We start from the raw sequence: 18,111 nt of genomic DNA, 5'->3' as shown, positions 1-18,111 counted from the left end.
CACTAGCAGTACCAGCTGCGCGAGCTTCAAGCGGAGGCCGATACCCTGTTAAGAAAAAGGGCGATAGAAGACGTCCCTCTGTCTCAAGGGTCTATACTCAAGGTTCTTTCTGGTACGCAAGAAGGATAAAAACGAGTTCAGGCCCTTTCTGGATTTGCGACAAGCAAACAAATGGATTCGCAGGGAGAAGTTTTGCATGCTGTCTTTGCACCAGATTTATCCTCAGCTGCAAAGAGGAGACTGGCTTTGCGCGATGGATCTGCAGGATGCGTACTTCCATGTGCCCATTGCACGGAAAGACTGGAAGTTCCTACGCTTTGTTGTCGGCACCAATCACTATCAGTACACCATACTACCGTTTGGACTGAAGTCTTCACCCAGGACTTTTTCAAAATGCATGGCAGTGGTGGCAGCGCACCTGAGAAAGAACAAAGTGTTTGTCTACCCGTACCTGGACGACTGGTTGATCAAAGCCTCCACCTTCCAGGAAGCACAATTACACTTCAACAGGACGGCCGTTCTGTAGATCCAGCTGGGGTTGCGCATAACCATGTCCAAGTCTGTTTCGACTCCTGTTCAGTGCCTACAGTACTTGGGAGCCTCCATCGATACTCTCTCAGCAAGCGTGTCTCCTTTGGAGGAGCGACACTTATCGATCCTTTGGAAGGCTCAGGCTCTCATGTCCGTTCCATCTACGACAGTGAGGATGATGTCTTCTCTTCTGGGGTCGATGGCTTCTTGCATCTTCCTCACGCCGCATGCACGCCTCCACATGAGGCAGCTGCAGGAATGTCTGGAGGATCAGTGGGACCAGAAACGAGGGAGCTGGGACGACAGGATCCGCCTGTCTCTACACGCTCAACAGTCCCTGAGATCGTGTTGCTCAGCAGAGAATCTCCTCAAGGGGGTTCCATTCCACAAGGACATTCCCATTCAGACTATTGTGACGGATGCTTCTCTCCATGACTGGGGAGCGCATTCGGACCATTTACAGATCCAAGGAACGTGGTCCCCGGCGGAAATCACGTATTACATCAATTTTCTGGAACTCAGAGCTGTTCACTTGGCACTGAAGGCTTTCATCCATCCTTCCAGACCAACACCTTGCTTGTACAGACCGACAATACCACCACAATGTATTACCTCAACAAGCAGGGGGGCTCGAGATCGCGCACACTGTCACAAGAAGTGCAGGCAATCTGGCACTGGCTGCCAGCCAGAGGACTGACGATAGCGGCTACCCATCTGCCAGGTGTGCAGAATGCTCAGGCGGACGCACTCAGCAGGCTGGTCCAAGAAAATCACGAGTGGGTTCTAAACGACGAGGTGCTAGGAAACATCTTCGACAGATGGGGCAGTCCAGAAATAGATCTGTTCGCCACCGCCGAAAACAGAAAATGCAGAGACTTCGCCTCCAGGTTCTACCAACCGGGGACTCTGGGGAATGCGCTATGGATCAGCTGGTCGAACAGCTTTCTGTACGCTTTTCCACCCATTCCCCCGATTCCGTCAGTACTCATCAAGCTGTCTCAGTCCAGAGCACGAATGATCCTCATTGCTCCAGAGTGGCTTCGACCGTGGTGGTTCACAGACCTGCTCCACCGGACTCTTCAATCCCACCTGTGGCTGCTGTGTCAGCCGGACCTTCTCACGAAGTTCGGGGGAGCAGATGGTGCACCCCAACCTCTCATCGTTGAGTTTGGCGGCATGGCTCCTGAGATAGTGCAATAAGGACACCTGAATTTACCTGATAATTGCATGTAGATACTCAAGGAGGCGAAGTGACCTTCCACAAGGACCTCCTATGCCTATAAATGGAAAAGGTTCTGCATCTGGTGCAAGTCCAAGAACTATGATCCTACCACCTCCAAGGAAGATGTCATTTTTCCATACCTCTTGCATTTGGCTCAATCTGGCCTTAATTTTAATTTCATTAAGGTTCACCTCGCAGCATTAACTGCGTATATGAAATGACCTTCACAAACATCCTTCTTCCAGATTCCTGTGATTAAAGATTTTTGGGAGGGATTGAAGAAAGTGTTTCCTCCTGTTCGGCGTCCTTCACCTTCATGGGAGCTGAATGTGGTGCTGTCTCGCTTGATGAAGGAACCTTTTGAACCTATTCATAAGGCTTCTCTACATCATCTGTCCTGGAAGGCGGCCTTCCCGGTGGCTATTACATCGGCCCGCAGGGTGAGTGAAATCCAGGCCTTGTGTTGCCAAGAACCTTACAATGTATTTCATGCTTCTAAGGTAGTGATGCAAACTCATCCGAAGTTCCTTCCTAAAGTGATTTCTGATTTCCATGTCAATCAGACGATAACCGTACCTACGTTTTTTCAACATCCTTCCACTTCAGCAGAGAGGTCTCTTCATTCCCTGGATGTCAGAAGAGTGTTGAAATTCTATTTGGATGAGACTAAAGACATTCGTAGGTCAGACCAATTGTTTGCCAATTACGGACCCGTCAGGACTGGTATTGCCACTTCCAAACAGTCCCTATCTAGGTGGATTGTGTCCTGTATCCAGTTATGTTACCAAAAGGCTAACAAAACCTTAAGGGGTAGGCCTAAGGCTCATTCCACCAGGGGCAAAGCGGCTACAACGGCTTTCCTACGTAATGTTCCCATTGCAGATATCTGTAGGGCTGCCATTGGAAGTCGGTCCATACCTTTGCTAAACACTACTGTCTGGACTCTGATGCCAGGGCAGATGCTCAGGTTGGGCAGGCTTTGTTGAGAAATCGGTATGCACAGTAGGGGTGTTGTCTGTTTCCTCCACCGCTGGTTTGGTTGTTGGGATGGGCTTGACATTCTATTCACAAGATTATGACTATACACAGAGATCCCTTACTACAGAAGGAGTAGTTTCTGTCCTGTAACTCCAGTTCTGTAATAGGGGTATCTCTGTTATAGTCATAGGCGCCCGCCCTCCTCCCCGGTGGAGAAAATGATAATTGTACTGTATGCTACAGGCCTGACTTTATACACCTTCAAAAAGAACTGAAAGTAAAAGGCCTTTGGCTGTGCATCCTGGGATACCGAGTGTCTCTGGAGAGTTCCTTAAAGGCACGGTATCCCTTTTCCAGACACATAATGGCAGCATATGGGGCTTGTCTGTCCAACCCTTCCTCGTTATCATTTCCAAGGATTTTTGTGAAGGGGAGTTTCTCTATGTGTGAAACTTAACAAAATGTGTATATTTTGACATTATTTGGCTGTCCTTTTTCACTTCCAGATGAAGTGCTGGCCAATGTAGCCTTGTAGTTTTAGGCTGCATTATTTGTCTTTAGTTTTCTCTTAAGTGTCTATGCAGGACTGCAGAGGAAGACAACTTAAGAGACAATTTCGATTGCTCCTGGGTCCCCGCACATGGGCGGGACTATTCACAGGATTATGACTATAACAGAGATACCCCTACTACAGAACTGGAGTTAAAGGTAAGAAACTACTCCTTCTAATGGCCACTTGCTACCTTAATTCAACTCTTTCCCTTGCGTTAAGACTGAATCTGAAACATTTTCAAGCAATTCTGAGTAGCGGGCACTAGGTGGCACGACCTTGTGGTTATGATTAAAATGAAAAGGCTATTGAAATTCAGATTTATGGTTAGTGCCTCAATCCATAACTCGCACCACAGCCTTGCAAATCTTAAATCGCAAACCAAATGCAATACCTACTACTTCACAATATTAATAACAATAAATAACAACTAAAAGCAAAATGTAAGAACACATAACTCGACCTAAATAATGCTACTTTCATAATGGTCTCTTTTAAAATGGTTAAGGTAATGTAAAATGTAATCTCACCCCTATGATTATTGACAATATTTGTCACATTCAGGGTGAGGTTATGAGCATGACAGTCGGAACGCCCCTGAAATCTGCCTGCTATTTATTTATGTATTTTATTTGCTAAGTTGTATATACTGCTGGCTATGGTATGTATACTTTAACTCATTACACCCACCAGCAGCAAAGTGGTTTAATAAGCGTACAAGGCAATTTAAGTGATGGTAGGTGTTGCATACCATAACCTGTGAATTTCAAGGATTTTCTAGGTTTATAATCTTTGAACCACAACTTATCTCTCTGTATTTCAGTAAATATGTGTATGTATATTTTAATGAAAAAAGCAAAGGTCAAATTGAAACTCAAAAGCAACTTAAATTAACCAGTTATAGTTTACTGAGCAAAGTATAACTTGCAGAGGTTGTGGCCAAGATGACAGCAGCACTGGACGTTCATTAAGAAGCTTCCTGGCCAGCCCATGAAACATCCTTCGGTTCTCCTGACTATCCTGCAGCTACCGGCCTGGACGGACATCTCCCACTGCTGATGTACCTGGGAGGGGGGGGGAGGCTGCTGGATCACCTGGGCTTGTTGCCTTCACCTGCCTCTGTTGAAGTGTGCCTCCAGCCCGTGGCTTCTGATCAAGTGCCCCTGTATACTGTTGGAACCGGCATGGAGCGCGAGTTCAGATGGCAACTCTTGGGGAAAGCGGAAGCCTGCCTGCTCTGAATCCTGCTCCAACATAGTTCTTCAACCGCTGGCTCCATCTCCTTCCTTAACACCGGGCACTGCCTGCCGCGCAGTGGCCACCCGGCCCCTGCTCCCTCACATAGGAGCAGTAGGAGCAGCTGTAACCTATTAGCAATCATTTTTGTGTGGAATTTTACATCAACGTTAATTAAAGAGAGAGGTCTATATGAGTCACAAAGATTTGTTTGCTCATCAGGTTTTAGAAGGGAGATGATCACTGCCTCCCGCATAGTTGGTGGCAGTGATCCGCACTCTAACAATTCTTGGTACACTTCTAGCAATCGGGCTCTAGCTCTTCTGCGTATGTCTTATGGAAAGAAGTCGTTAACCTATCTAGCCCAGGTGCCTTCTTGCCTGGTAAGCTACTGATGACCTGTGTTATGTCTTCTACCCAGAAAGGTTTGTCTAGATAGGCCCCATAGGCTTTGCTGAGCCAAACAGTTCAGTGGAGTCAAAATATGTGCCTAGCTCAGGCTGAGGTGTGCTTTACGTGGCAGAATATAATGAGGAGTAGAATCTGGTAAAATGCTTATGTGTGGCTAGTTGTCCTTTGACAGGAGTTAAATATTCATCGAGTAGCTCAGCTATGAAAGTTGAAGATGTGTGTTGTTTGAGTGCATTAGTGAGGTTTTTGCCCGGCCTTCGCCGGAGCTGTGCGCTCTGGCGTTTTTCCCCAGGAAGCGGGGCTCTCTTTCTGCCTCCACCTAGAAATCTGAAATTTTCTACTGTAAGGATGCAAGATGTATGGATGCTCTTGACTGATAAAACAGCTGTTCTGTGGATCTATTGTCATTTCCCAACTTAGATAATGTTGCTTGTATGGACTTTAGAACCCCTGATTGCTTAAAGATACATGCACCTCTAATAACTGCCTTAAAGGCTTTCCACAAGGTGCAGGGGGAGTCCACTGACCCTTCATTTGTGGAAAAGAACTGGGGGATTTCAATCCCAATCTCCTCTTTAAATACAGCATCTGAAAGAGCATGTTGTGGGAGGCGCCAGCTAAACGCACAGTGCAATGTTTGTGGCTCCGCCCAGTGCAACGTGACTGAGGCATGGTCAGATAACGTGCAAGGCATGCTTGATTCCGTTCTGGGAAGGACATGGCTTTTGTAGTTCGGACTGGACTGTTCCCATGGGGCACAGGGTCAGAGCTGATTTGCATATCGCCATTGTCTAACCCAGGGTGGTGTGGAGTGCAAAAAAACGATGGATTTGGGCCCAGATCTTTGGACTGGGGTGAATGTGTGACATTGATCCACATTCTGTCCATCACCTGTTTTGTTTGCAATTGCCGCCATAAGTGCGCTGGGGATGCTCAGACGTGGGTCCCAGGCACTCCACACCACTGGAGTCAAGCTAGCCGGGCTGATGAGAGGTGTTACCTCGAAACCGGTCCGGTCCTCGGATGCTTGATTCCGTTCTGGGAAGGACATGGCTTTTGTAGTTCGGACTGGACTGTTCCCATGGGGCACAGGGTCAGAGCTGATTTGCATATCGCCATTGTCTAACCCAGGGTGGTGTGGAGTGCAAAAAAACAATGGATTTGGGCCCAGATCTTTGGACTGGGGTGAATGTGTGACATTGATCCACATTCTGTCCATCACCTGTTTTGTTTGCAATTGCCGCCATAAGTGCGCTGGGGATGCTTAGACGTGGGTCCCAGGCACTCCACACCACTGGAGTCAAGCTAGCCGGGCTGATGAGAGGTGTTACCTCGAAACCGGTCCGGTCCTCGGATGCTTGATTCCGTTCTGGGAAGTACATGGCTTTTGTAGTTCGGACTGGACTGTTCCCATGGGGCACAGGGTCAGAGCTGATTTGCATATCGCCATTGTCTAACCCAGGGTGGTGTGGAGTGCAAAAAAACGATGGATTTGGGCCCAGATCTTTGGACTGGGGTGAATGTGTGACATTGATCCACATTCTGTCCATCACCTGTTTTGTTTGCAATTGCCGCCATAAGTGCGCTGGGGATGCTCAGACGTGGGTCCCAGGCACTCCACACCACTGGAGTCAAGCTAGCCGGGCTGATGAGAGGTGTTCCCTCGAAACCGGTCCGGTCCTCGGATGCTTGATTCCGTTCTGGGAAGGACATGGCTTTTGTAGTTCGGACTGGACTGTTCCCATGGGGCACAGGGTCAGAGCTGATTTGCATATCGCCATTGTCTAACCCAGGGTGGTGTGGAGTGCAAAAAAACGATGGATTTGGGCCCAGATCTTTGGACTGGGGTGAATGTGTGACATTTATCCACATTCTGTCCATCACCTGTTTTGTTTGCAATTGCCGCCATAAGTGCGCTGGGGATGCTCAGACGTGGGTCCCAGGCACTCCACACCACTGGAGTCAAGCTAGCCGGGCTGATGAGAGGTGTTACCTCGAAACCGGTCCGGTCCTCGGATGCTTGATTCCGTTCTGGGAAGGACATGGCTTTTGTAGTTCGGACGGGACTGTTCCCATGGGGCACAGGGTCAGAGCTGATTTGCATATCGCCATTGTCTAACCCAGGGTGGTGTGGAGTGCAAAAAAACGATGGATTTGGGCCCAGATCTTTGGACTGGGGTGAATGTGTGACATTGATCCACATTCTGTCCATCACCTGTTTTGTGTGCAAGGCAAGTGCAGCACGTCTGTGGTCCAGGATGTATTGTCACATGTAACCAGCCTATAATCCAGTCTGGACCAGGCACTGTAAAGTGATCGATGTGCCCTCCCTAGCTTCCGGATTTCTGCTATACCAGATATCAATAAGACTATGGTCAAGTATAATGGTGTTTAGTTGCTGAGCTGCCCTTGTGTGTGGGCAGCGAGTGGCTCCGACCAGGTCCCATAAATTTTTTAGGGTGGCTTTAAATCCCACCCCAAACAACTGTGTCAACCCCAGTTGCCAGTGCCTTAGCCCACACGGTGAGAAAAAATTGTGGGTCATTCCGATTTGGACCATATATAGCCACTAAGGTAACCTATGTGGACATTAGGGTACCATTTAAAATAACGCAACGCAGGTTGGGGTTGATCTGCGTGTGAGTAGTTGTCCAGCCCAAGCCACGCCTGATCAGCACCCAAACTCCTCTTGCATATTTGGAGTACGTGGCCAAGTGTATCTCTCCTGAGTATCTGTTGTGAAGTTTGGGGTCAGTGCCACATTTCAAGTGAGTCTCTTGCAAGAAACACATCTATGCAGTATCAGATTAAATATGTATGCATTAATCTCAAATTTCTAAAATCATTCAGCCCTTCAATGTTCCAGGTAATGTTCCTCAGTCATGTTACAACTGGTATGTGATATAGTGTGTTACTGGTGTAGAAAAGGTGCACATTGGAGCAAAAAACAAGGCAGATGACTTTGCGAACATAACCTTGGAATTCAAATATGATTTAAAAAAAGGCTGTGAAATAAAACAAGATGTGAACTACTGTAAGCATATTCAGTATGGTTAACTACTGTATTTTGGAGAATGCTGTGAACACCCCATCCCACCCATCACCCACACCAACCTCCCAATTAGGTTGTGACATGTTGCCCCACCCCCGCAAGTCCCATATAACAAGAAAGCAAAAACACATGGGAGTTCTCCCTTAAGGGCTTAGGACGCCAACATAAACCTGCCTGATGGCAGGGAGGCCAGACTGTAACAGAGTGTAGTCTGTGAAAAAGGAGAGGGAGTTCCCCTGGTGTGTTGTAGGGCTCTTTTCTCTGGCTGCTCTGAGAATCGCGTCTCTGTCTCTATAATTCAGAAGGCGCGAGATTATGGAACGAGACGCAGTACCCACCGGTGGTCTGCGACCCAGTGAACGGTGGGCATGTTCTATAATCATCACTGACGAAAGTGCCAGCCCAAACAGTTCGCGTAGTAGGCTCTCTATATATGGGTCCATTTTCAGGATGGCAGTGGACTCTGGCAGACCAATAATTCTGAGGTTATTGCGCCTTGAGGGCGCTTTTATGTCCTTTGCTTTAATTACCGCCAGTACCTCTTCCATATTGAGTAGTCGTACCCTAGATTCGGCTTGGAAGTCCTGGGTGTCTGAAATTCTCTTCTCCAGGGTATCTAGGCAGACTTCATGAGCGTCTACTTGCTTTTTAACCTTGTCTAGGCTTGAGGTAAACATATCAATCTTATTGTCAATGCTTTTAATGCTTGAGGCACATCAAGCAATATTGTGCGCAAGTCCTCTTGATGTTCCCCAGAGGCTTTGACGCCATGATCAGTGTCCGGCTCCGATCCTGCGTCTGTCATGCAGGTTTGGTGCTTGTTTTTTCAAATGGGAGTTTAGATTGGCTAGGGTCGGTCTTCCCCATTGTAGCAGGTGGCTCGCAAGGGCGCAGGGCCATGTGGACCTTTAGATATTGCTACTGCAGTGGCACACAGCAGGTCTTGAATGGTTCAATATGTTTCTACTCTGTCCTGGGTGCCACCTCTGTGCACGCTAGTGTACTGGTACCACTGCACCAGGGTTGGTGCTCCACAACCTGAGGAGACAGAGCCTGTTGCTGAAGGAGAACATGCACCAGCGGAGATAAGGGGGGGGCCTTTACCCAAGTTGGTCCCCGAGCAGGTGCAGAAGGAGCAGTCCCCCGCACCCCCAACCCCACTCACACTATTTATACGCGTGGACAACTCCTGGAGTTAGCCTGGCAGGGGGCTCTCTCACAAAGGCTCCGCAGTCTTGCAGCGTTTTTGTGGGATACTCCGGCTACAGGCAGCAGCGCCGGCCCCTCCACTCCACGTACAACAGCTGAGATGCTGCTTGGGGCCGGGAGCCTGCAGCAGCCGACGAACCGTCTCCAACGCACTGTCTGCGGGGTCACCGCAGCCCAGCTGAAGCGTAGGGGGGCCCAGGTAAGCCTGGTTATTTTCACCCGCTACGTGGATACTTGGTGGCCATTTTCCTGCTCAAGCCAGGCGGCACCACGTCGGTTCCGATATTGTAATCCCGGCTTCACTGTCTCGCCTGCAAAGTTGCTAAAATGAAGCAGGCAGTATTTTTAAATAATTTCCCCTATTTTGCAGCGGCAGATTCCAAGTAAGAATGACGATATCTTAGGATATGTTAGCCTGGCCTGCAGAGCCCCACTAGAAGGCAGGCATACTGCAGCTCGGCGAAGCCACACCACCTTTGGCTTTTAGTTTAATGGTTCCTTGCCACATGCTTTTCCTTTGGTACTCGTCATGGAGAGAGGTCTATCTCTAATTAAGCTGAGTTACTGTGTTATGCCCTTCTTCTGGAAGGGTTGGGAATCTTTGGGCTGTATTTGGGCTGTTTTGTGCAGGTTCCACTGGGTGGTTACCTGTGTTTTTGGGCATTTCATTTTAAGAGAGGGACACAGGATGTGGCTAAATGGTCCTGTGTGGACCCCCATAGCAGCCTTCAGGGAAATTATGGTGGTGTTGCTAATCAATTTGATGGAATTTCCTATGTACAGGGGTCATGGTATTGGATTTTTCCAGTCGTTTTTTAGAATATTGCTACCATCATTGCCATCACTGCCCTCTGTGTGTTGAGGAATTGGGCTCCTGATGCCAATGCTAGAGCAGTTGCCACGTTTTGGAACTAAAGATGGGCATCCATTTGGAGGAGGGGTGAAGAAATGTTGAAGAATTAAGTTCTTTCGATTTAGGGCATGCCCTAGTGACTTGGGCAAAGGGACCTAGATGCCTACTTCTATGTAACAGCTGGGGGTGTGTCCTGTTCCCTCGTCATTCTGTCCTACCCCTGGGGGCACAGTCAGCCAACTCCTCCCTGGGGGATCAGCAGTAGTGGGGTTCCCGGACCCATGTGGGCATCCGGATGGCAGATTCTAGCTGGATTCCCAGTAGATCTAATATGGCTGCCTCGAAGTTGTCTTGTGAGTAAAGGCTTGCGTCTTCCCCACTGCTGTGTCGCAATCCCTTCTTATTGTACTGAGTTTTCTGGAGTGGGTGCTCTACCGAGGTCTTTGGTTCACTACGTACTAAGCTAGTCCTAGGGTTTGTTTGGTGGGTAGGCCAATCAAAGCAAAAGATCTTTATTTTGCTGTGTTTCCACAGCATATGAAGTGCACAGGCTAAAGGTCAAATCTAGAAAACCACTTTTAACACTTTGAAACAGTAGTTAACACCGGAAATTGACGCTTCTTAAATTGTTTAATACACTCTAACTTATAAATAAGTCTTTTAGTGTTGGGGCACAGTATTCCAGAAAAGGACAATGACAATAATGTAGGTTTTATAAAGTGCAAAGTGCCAACAAATATAAGTACCATCATATTTTGACTTTCCTCAAGGCACCCAATCTATACAAGGTCTCCTCCATTTCATAGACAATCAAAGAAATGTGGCTATTGCAGAGCATACAAATGGGTCAAAGAGTGTTTGATTAAATAAAGGGCTGGGCAACATTGTCTAAAATCGTATTTACGCAGAAGAGGGAGAATGTACCTTGTCTTTTGTTCTTTATAAAAACTTCAAAGGAAAACTTTGTGAATATCAGACTGCTCAGAACTTCTATCACATGTGCATGCTGTTAAAAGAGCTATTGAATACCACTTTGTTGGAAAGCCCATCATCAAGTGGATTAAGTTGAGTCAGAACCTCAACAAGATGAATCTTTGTGATATAACCTATCAGATAATTTTAAAAGATTTTTCTCCTTTCTATCAAATGCTGCCTTTGTGAAAAGATTTACTTTAGTCTCGCTTTGGAAAAGTTCATGTAGCTACTAGGATTTGTATATAATTTGACCAGCCCCAATGAAGTGAGTGTGAATTTCCCATACTGCAGCTAAACAATCTTATGTACATAATCCAGGGAAGGACAATCTCAAATGTTTATTTGAGTTATGTTGCCAATAGTTCTCCTCCAAATTGAATGCCATTACAGGATGAGGGCAGGCCTAATAGCATCAGACAGATATGGTAAACTGAGTTCGGTATATTATAATTTGAGCAGATGCAGGGAAGGCCCAATTATCTTTTAAGGAACATGTCCTCTAAATGTTGCAGAGAATCTATTGCCACCATCCCCCAAACCCCTGCCCCATAAATGAAGGCAGAGATGGTCTTTGCAATATAAACCTTTTTTTATTGTCTCAAAGGACTTAGACCCAAGCTTCATACTAAAACTTAAGATGGCCATCACGCTTCTCTCCATTACAGGGGTCCTATTGGCCACCATATTTAGCCATGAAAGCTTCTTATCAAACAAGACACCTAGGTATGGGAAGGTGTCCACCATCTCCAGCCTTCAAGACCCTATATGGAAAGCTGGTAGTTTATTGAAATGTGCCCTTGCCACAAGTACAAAGGATCTTGATTAATTTGCCTTTCATGAAATCTATGTACAGCACAATTAGTCTTTGTAATATCATCCCTGTTCTTGCTATTAAAACAGCATCATCTGCATACACAAATATAGGAAGAGGAACTGTGTTAAAAGAGGGGACGTCTGAAGTAGAGGATACGTCTGAAGTAGACCATAACACTTCAGCCTCTACCCTATTAGTATAAATTAGGAATAAAAAGGGGGTGAGGATGCAGCCTTGTCTGACACCCCTCAGACTCTGAAAATATCTTGTGCACTCACCATCACTGCCATAGTACACACATGCAGAGGCTTGTGAGTACTTATTGCAAAAAAAGAGGGGACCCCAAAGAAACTAGTGTGAAGTACACCTAGACAGGGAAAATACACTTATGTAAACTTTCTAGGGCTACTTCAACTTAAACAATTCCCTATAGCATAATTAAAGGGAACACAATAGTGACACTGAAACCAGATTTCTTTTTTTTGAAAAAATACAAAATATTTATAAGTGTAATTTTCTGATTATTCAATATATTATAAAACACAATTAATCACCTAAAAAGACAATGAAACAAACGATTATCATGGAGACTTTCACAGACGCACAACATACATACCACATAAGAAACAGCAAGAAAAGGCAGTAAGGATATAAATGTTGCACTACCCCCAATATACACAGAAGTCAAAGCAAAGTCTTATTTGCCAATGTTGCCCACCTCTTAGGTCCACTGCCTGAGGACCTAAATTTTACATGGAAAGAGAGAATAGAGAGGCATCAAACAATCAAGTACGATACATCAAAATTTTCAAGAAAAATATTTATCGGCGTTCACAAATGAGTAGTGGTCCTTCATTGATGTTCATCAGATATTTTTATTGCTATCTTCATAAAGTATCTTAAAATCAATACAGCCAACGCTTTTCGCCCAGATCAGGCTTCCTCAGGGCAGATAATTATAAACGACGAAAGCACGAAGGTAGGGCATTCTCAATCAATCAAGCATTTGAATAGCGCACTACTCACCCGGAGGGTCTCAAGGCGCTTGGGGAGGGGGGGGTCCTCTACTGCTCGAACAGCCAGGTCTTGAGCTGCTTCCTGAAGGCGAGGTCGTCTTGGGTCAGGCGGAGGTGGGTCAGGAGGGAGTTCCAGGTCTTGGCGGCCAGGTAAGAGAAGGACCTTCCTCCTGTGGTGGCTCTTCGGATGCGGGGGACGGCTGCGAGGGCGTGGTTGGTCGATCGAAGCTGCCGTGTGGGAGTGTAGAAGTTGAGGCGGCTGTTGAGGTATCTTGGGCCTTGGTTGTGTAGGGCTTTGTGTGCGTGGGTGAGGAGACGGAAGGTGATTCTTTTGTTGACCGGGAGCCAGTGCAGGTCTCACAGGTGTCCGGAGATGTGGCTGTGTCGGGGGATGTCAAGGATGAGTCTTGCTGAGGCGTTCTGGATCCACTGGAGTCTCCTTTGGAGTTTGGCGGTGGTTCCGGCGTAGAGGGAGTTGCCGTAGTCCAGTCGGCTGGTGACGAGGGCCTGGGTGACCGTCTTCCTGGTCTCGGTGGGGATCCACCGGAAGATCTTACGTAGCATGCACAGGATGTTGAAGCACGACGAGGAGACGGCGTTGACTTGTCTGGTCATGGAGAGGGAGGAGTCCAGGATGAAGCCCAGGTTGCGTGCGTGGTCTGTGGGTTTGGGTGCGCTGCCCAGGGCGGTGGGCCACCAGGAGTCGTTCCAGGTGGAGGGTGAAGAGCCCAGGAGGAGGACTTCCGTCTTGTCTGAGTTCAGTTTCAGGCGGCTGTTCATCATCCACTCGGCTATGTCTGTCATCCCTTCGTGTAGGTTGGCTCTGGCGGTGGCGGGTTCGTTGGTGAGGGAGAGGATCAGCTGGGTGTCGTCGGCGTAAGAGATGATGTTGAGGTTGTGTTGGCGTGCGATGGCCGCGAGGGGGCTCATGTAGACGTTGAAGAGGGTGGGGCTGAGCGAGGAGCCTTGAGGAACGCCGCAGATGACATCAGTGGCTTCTGATCTGAACGGGGGAGGCGGACTCTGTGTCCTTCCGGCGAGGAAGGAGATGATCCATTCTAGTGCCTTCTCTTGGATTCCGACGTTGCTGAGGCGCTGCACTAGGGTGCGGTGGCAGACAGTGTCGAAAGCCGCATCTATGGATGGCGCAAGTGGGTCTCTGTTTCAAGATTTGAAACGGTCTACAAATTAGGGTATCCAAGAGCTTCTTGTTTTTACTAAGAACAGCAGTGTACGCTGAGCAAATATGTAGGCCTTTCACAGAAGTGGAGCTTTCATCGGTACAGTCATTCCGACTTGGTATCAAATTTCAGTGAACTACTGCCGGCGAACACTATGATATGTGTCCCTGGATATTAGGAGTTAAAGTCGGCGTGCTGCTCCTACATCCGTCTCGTCCATTTCTCACCGGCGTATGGGTCAGAAAAAAACTGCACACGTTTTTTTTCTGACCCAAACGCCGGTGAGAAATGGATGTAGGAGCAGCACGCCGACTTTAACTCCTAATATCCAGGGACACATATCATAGTGTTCGCAGGCAGGAGTTCACTGAAATTTGATATCAAGTCGGAACGACTGTACCGATGAAAGCTCCACTTTCGTGAAAGGCCTACATATTTGCTCAGCGTACACTGCTGTTCTTAGTGAAAACAAGAAGCTCTTGGATACCCTAATTTGTAGACCGTTTCAAACCTTGAAACAGAGACCCACTTGGTCCATCCATAGAGTGCCCTACCTTCGTGCTTCCGTCGTTTATAATTATCTGCCTTGAGGAAGCCCGATCTGGGCGAAACGCGTTGGCTGTATTGATTTCAAGATACTGTATGAAGATAGCAATAAAAATATCTGTTGAACATCAAAGAAGGACCACTACTCATTTGTGAATGCCGATAAATATTTTTCTTGAAAATTTTGATGTATCGTACTTGATTGTTTGTTGCCTCTCTATTCTCTCTTTCCATACATACCACATTCATTCATTCCCATATATACTCAATTCACACAAATGCAAATATTGGAATTAATTTTCACAAGATATGCAATATGGATGAAATGCAATCTTGTAAGACCAAAAACATAATCAATTTATTTGGATGAATTGATAGGTCTTTTTGTAGAAACGGGTGCAAGGCTGACTCAACGCACGTTTCGACAGAAATACTGTCTTCATCAGGAGTTTCACCTCTAGATGTTGTGCAAGGAGTCTCAAGATAACGTTTCCGATGTAAAGGAGGAGCAACAACTGAAAGGTCTTCCACAGAAGTAATAAAATCTGATAAAAAAAGACAAAATCCTTGCAGAGCACAGGGCCCAAAATCGCGATGCTAATGATGGTTATAAATTGTGTATCGACGTTCGAGGTTCTATCTGTCCCTCTGATTAGTAGTGGACCAAACTCGAGCCCAAGAAAGGTGCACAGCGTCCAGCGATAAAAAGTGATTGACAAAATCGAGATTTGGGAGGACACAAAGCTGATGTAAGCCGGCAGCCAATTCTGGATAATTGCGAGGCCTAAGGCAATAAACGTGTAGAGACGGCACGTGGATGACGGCTGGATTCTAGATAACCGGCTGAACGGGCGGAAAGACTCTTTCCAAGATGTATCACCTGGCGAATAAAATTAATTATTGCAACATCTATCCCCATCTTCTCCATTATCAGCCATAGCTTGGGATGAGTCACGCAAAGAAATGCAGGTGACAGATCCATGAAAGTCTGCCTGCTATTGCCGCTGTATATTTTGTATTTGTCAAGCTCAAGTTCAGGCATAGATCTATCATCCTCCTACCCCTTTGGAAGCCATATTGCACTGGTTTCAAAATATTCTTCTCAAAAACCTAATCTTCCAGCCTAATCAACAGTAAGTTCCTCATCAATTTTGCAGTACTGTGTAATAGAGAAATGGGTCTATAATTCTGCGGTTAAGATTTGTCCCCTTTTATTTTTTTTATAGATGAGACCATTATGATGCTTCTCTAAGGAGCTGGGGGACCCACCTTACTTATTGCATTAAAAATGTTGGTCACAAATGGGGCCCATAATTCTTGGTGCTCTAGAAAGAAATCTATGGCCACCCCATCTGGACCTGGAGCTTTAGCGGAGCTACATTGGACCAGCCCACTACTCACTTCGACCAGCTCAATACCAGATGCCCCATAGGTGCTGACTACGTAATAATATTTGGGAAGGCCAGGAGACCATCCTCCATTCCAAAAATCTTCCCAAAATGAGATACCCGAGCATCCTCGCTAACCTGAGTGTCCAGCGTTGGGTCACTATAGTCTTTAAGGAAGGGAGCATTTATAACGTTCCAAAAAACCCTATTGTTTTTGGTGATTGCAGCATGATACAAATTCCCCCATGCATCCTACCTCAAACCCCTTATTCTAGCTTTCCGCGCTGCCCCGTACAAGTTTTTGCAGTTCCTTAATCTGACCATGGTCTCTGGGCGACGATCTGAGAGCACAATGCAGATCTCTTATGGTCTTTGTACAAGCAGCATCAAATCAGTGGATTGATTGAGTGAGTGTTAGTATTTATATAGCGCACTAATGCCGAGGCGTCTTGGCGCTATGCAAGGCGGCAAGCTGAGAGGGATGACCTCAATCCTATCTAGTAAAAAGCCACGTTTTGATTTCCTTCCTGATTGGAGGGGGCTCTTTAACAGGTTTGGACCGAATCTGATTGCATTTAATTTCACCCAATTTCACAGAAAAATATTTTAATAGACATTCTGGGTGAAGATCACAGTTTAAACTATCAATACCTCTTGTAACTTTATGGATAATATCCGTGAGACAACTTGCTCCTTATTAATTTTATCCCATTTTTGTTTAAAACCATTCTCTCTGCCAAAAATTGGCTTTGGGGCCTTTGCTGTTACCAAGGTTTTACTGCCCTCCCAGTTCATAGATGAGATATTGAATCGTGTGATCACTGTATGCAAAGAATTTGGAATGCACTTGGGTCATTTTCCCACGCACTCGTTTAGAAGCTAGGACAAAATCTATAGTTGACTCCTATTCATTGCATACAAATGTCTTTGCAAAGCCTCTTGTGACTGGATCTATCCTATTAATTATCTCCAGATTTCTAGTCCATAACATCTTTTTAACCTGTTGTCATAAACATTATGTGTAAAATGGGCAGTTGAGTCACCCTCGACATCCGCTAAACCACAGGCGGTATTCATTGTATACTTACAAGAGTGGACATTAAAATCTCCTACTCATAGGATATTAATGCGTTTTTTGTAGAATGCTCCGCAAATGGCATCAATCTGTTTTCTCAAAAAATCCACCACAGAAGCCATGTTTCCACCAAAATGTTTAATATAATAACGAATCAAAAGCCAATCCAATCTCCTTGACCTTCACATAAAAGATATGGAAATGTGACATGGCTCTCAAACTTTTTAACCTTTAGGGTCAGCGTATTTGATATTAACATCACCATACCACCTCTTGTTCTGCCTGTCGGGGAAGGGACTGCTGCTGTTTGGAGTGATCGATACCCGTCCAAAAATATTGCACCAACTGGCCAAGTCTCCTGGAAACATAAGATATCCTGCTTTGACACAATGGCTTTCCTCTCTGCATTGCCCACGTTTTGCTATTTTCAAACAGGAATCACCTTACCCTATTAAGATTGCCCCCTTCTGAATTATTGTCTCTTGCAGTTTGGCCAGATGAGGGTTTAACTCAACAGGGGGTAGTCAGTTACAGGAGTCTGGGTCTATCAGGGTTCTAAAGCGATTTTCAACCCATATACAGTAGACCTACCCACAGGTTTGTGCATTAATGGTCTATAAAAATGGACTAATGGAAGGGCAAAAATATGCATGCCCAAAGATGGGGTGTTCGGAAGTTCTCTTAGCAGGTACCCGATCACCCTTTGGTCACTAAAGTTGAATATTATACAATCTCCCATTACTTCTTTGATAGAAGGAGCCACCCACCCCACTCTTCTGGTCATAATGATTTATCTTTTGAGACCACCAACTCTTCTCATATGCCTTGTCAGCAAGTGTTATGCTTTGGTCATGAGTTGCTCCGTTGTTTCCCTGGCAGGGCTCAGATGACGAGCACCCACAAGTCCCCATGCATCATGGTGGCATCTGTAGGGCAACTTGCAAGTGCTATGCCCTTAAAAAGAAGAACTCAAGTGATTGTCACCAAGAGTTGAGCCAGAGGACGGGTGCACATACAATGGAGGGGCGCCAGACTAGTTGCGGGACTAGTCTCTCGCATCTGGCTCCAGGCATG

The sequence above is a fragment of the Lissotriton vulgaris genome, chromosome 3_1, assembly GCF_964263255.1.
Source record: "Lissotriton vulgaris chromosome 3_1, aLisVul1.2, whole genome shotgun sequence".
Lineage (NCBI taxonomy): Eukaryota > Metazoa > Chordata > Amphibia > Caudata > Salamandridae > Lissotriton > Lissotriton vulgaris.
This window is presented reverse-complemented; position numbering follows the sequence as displayed.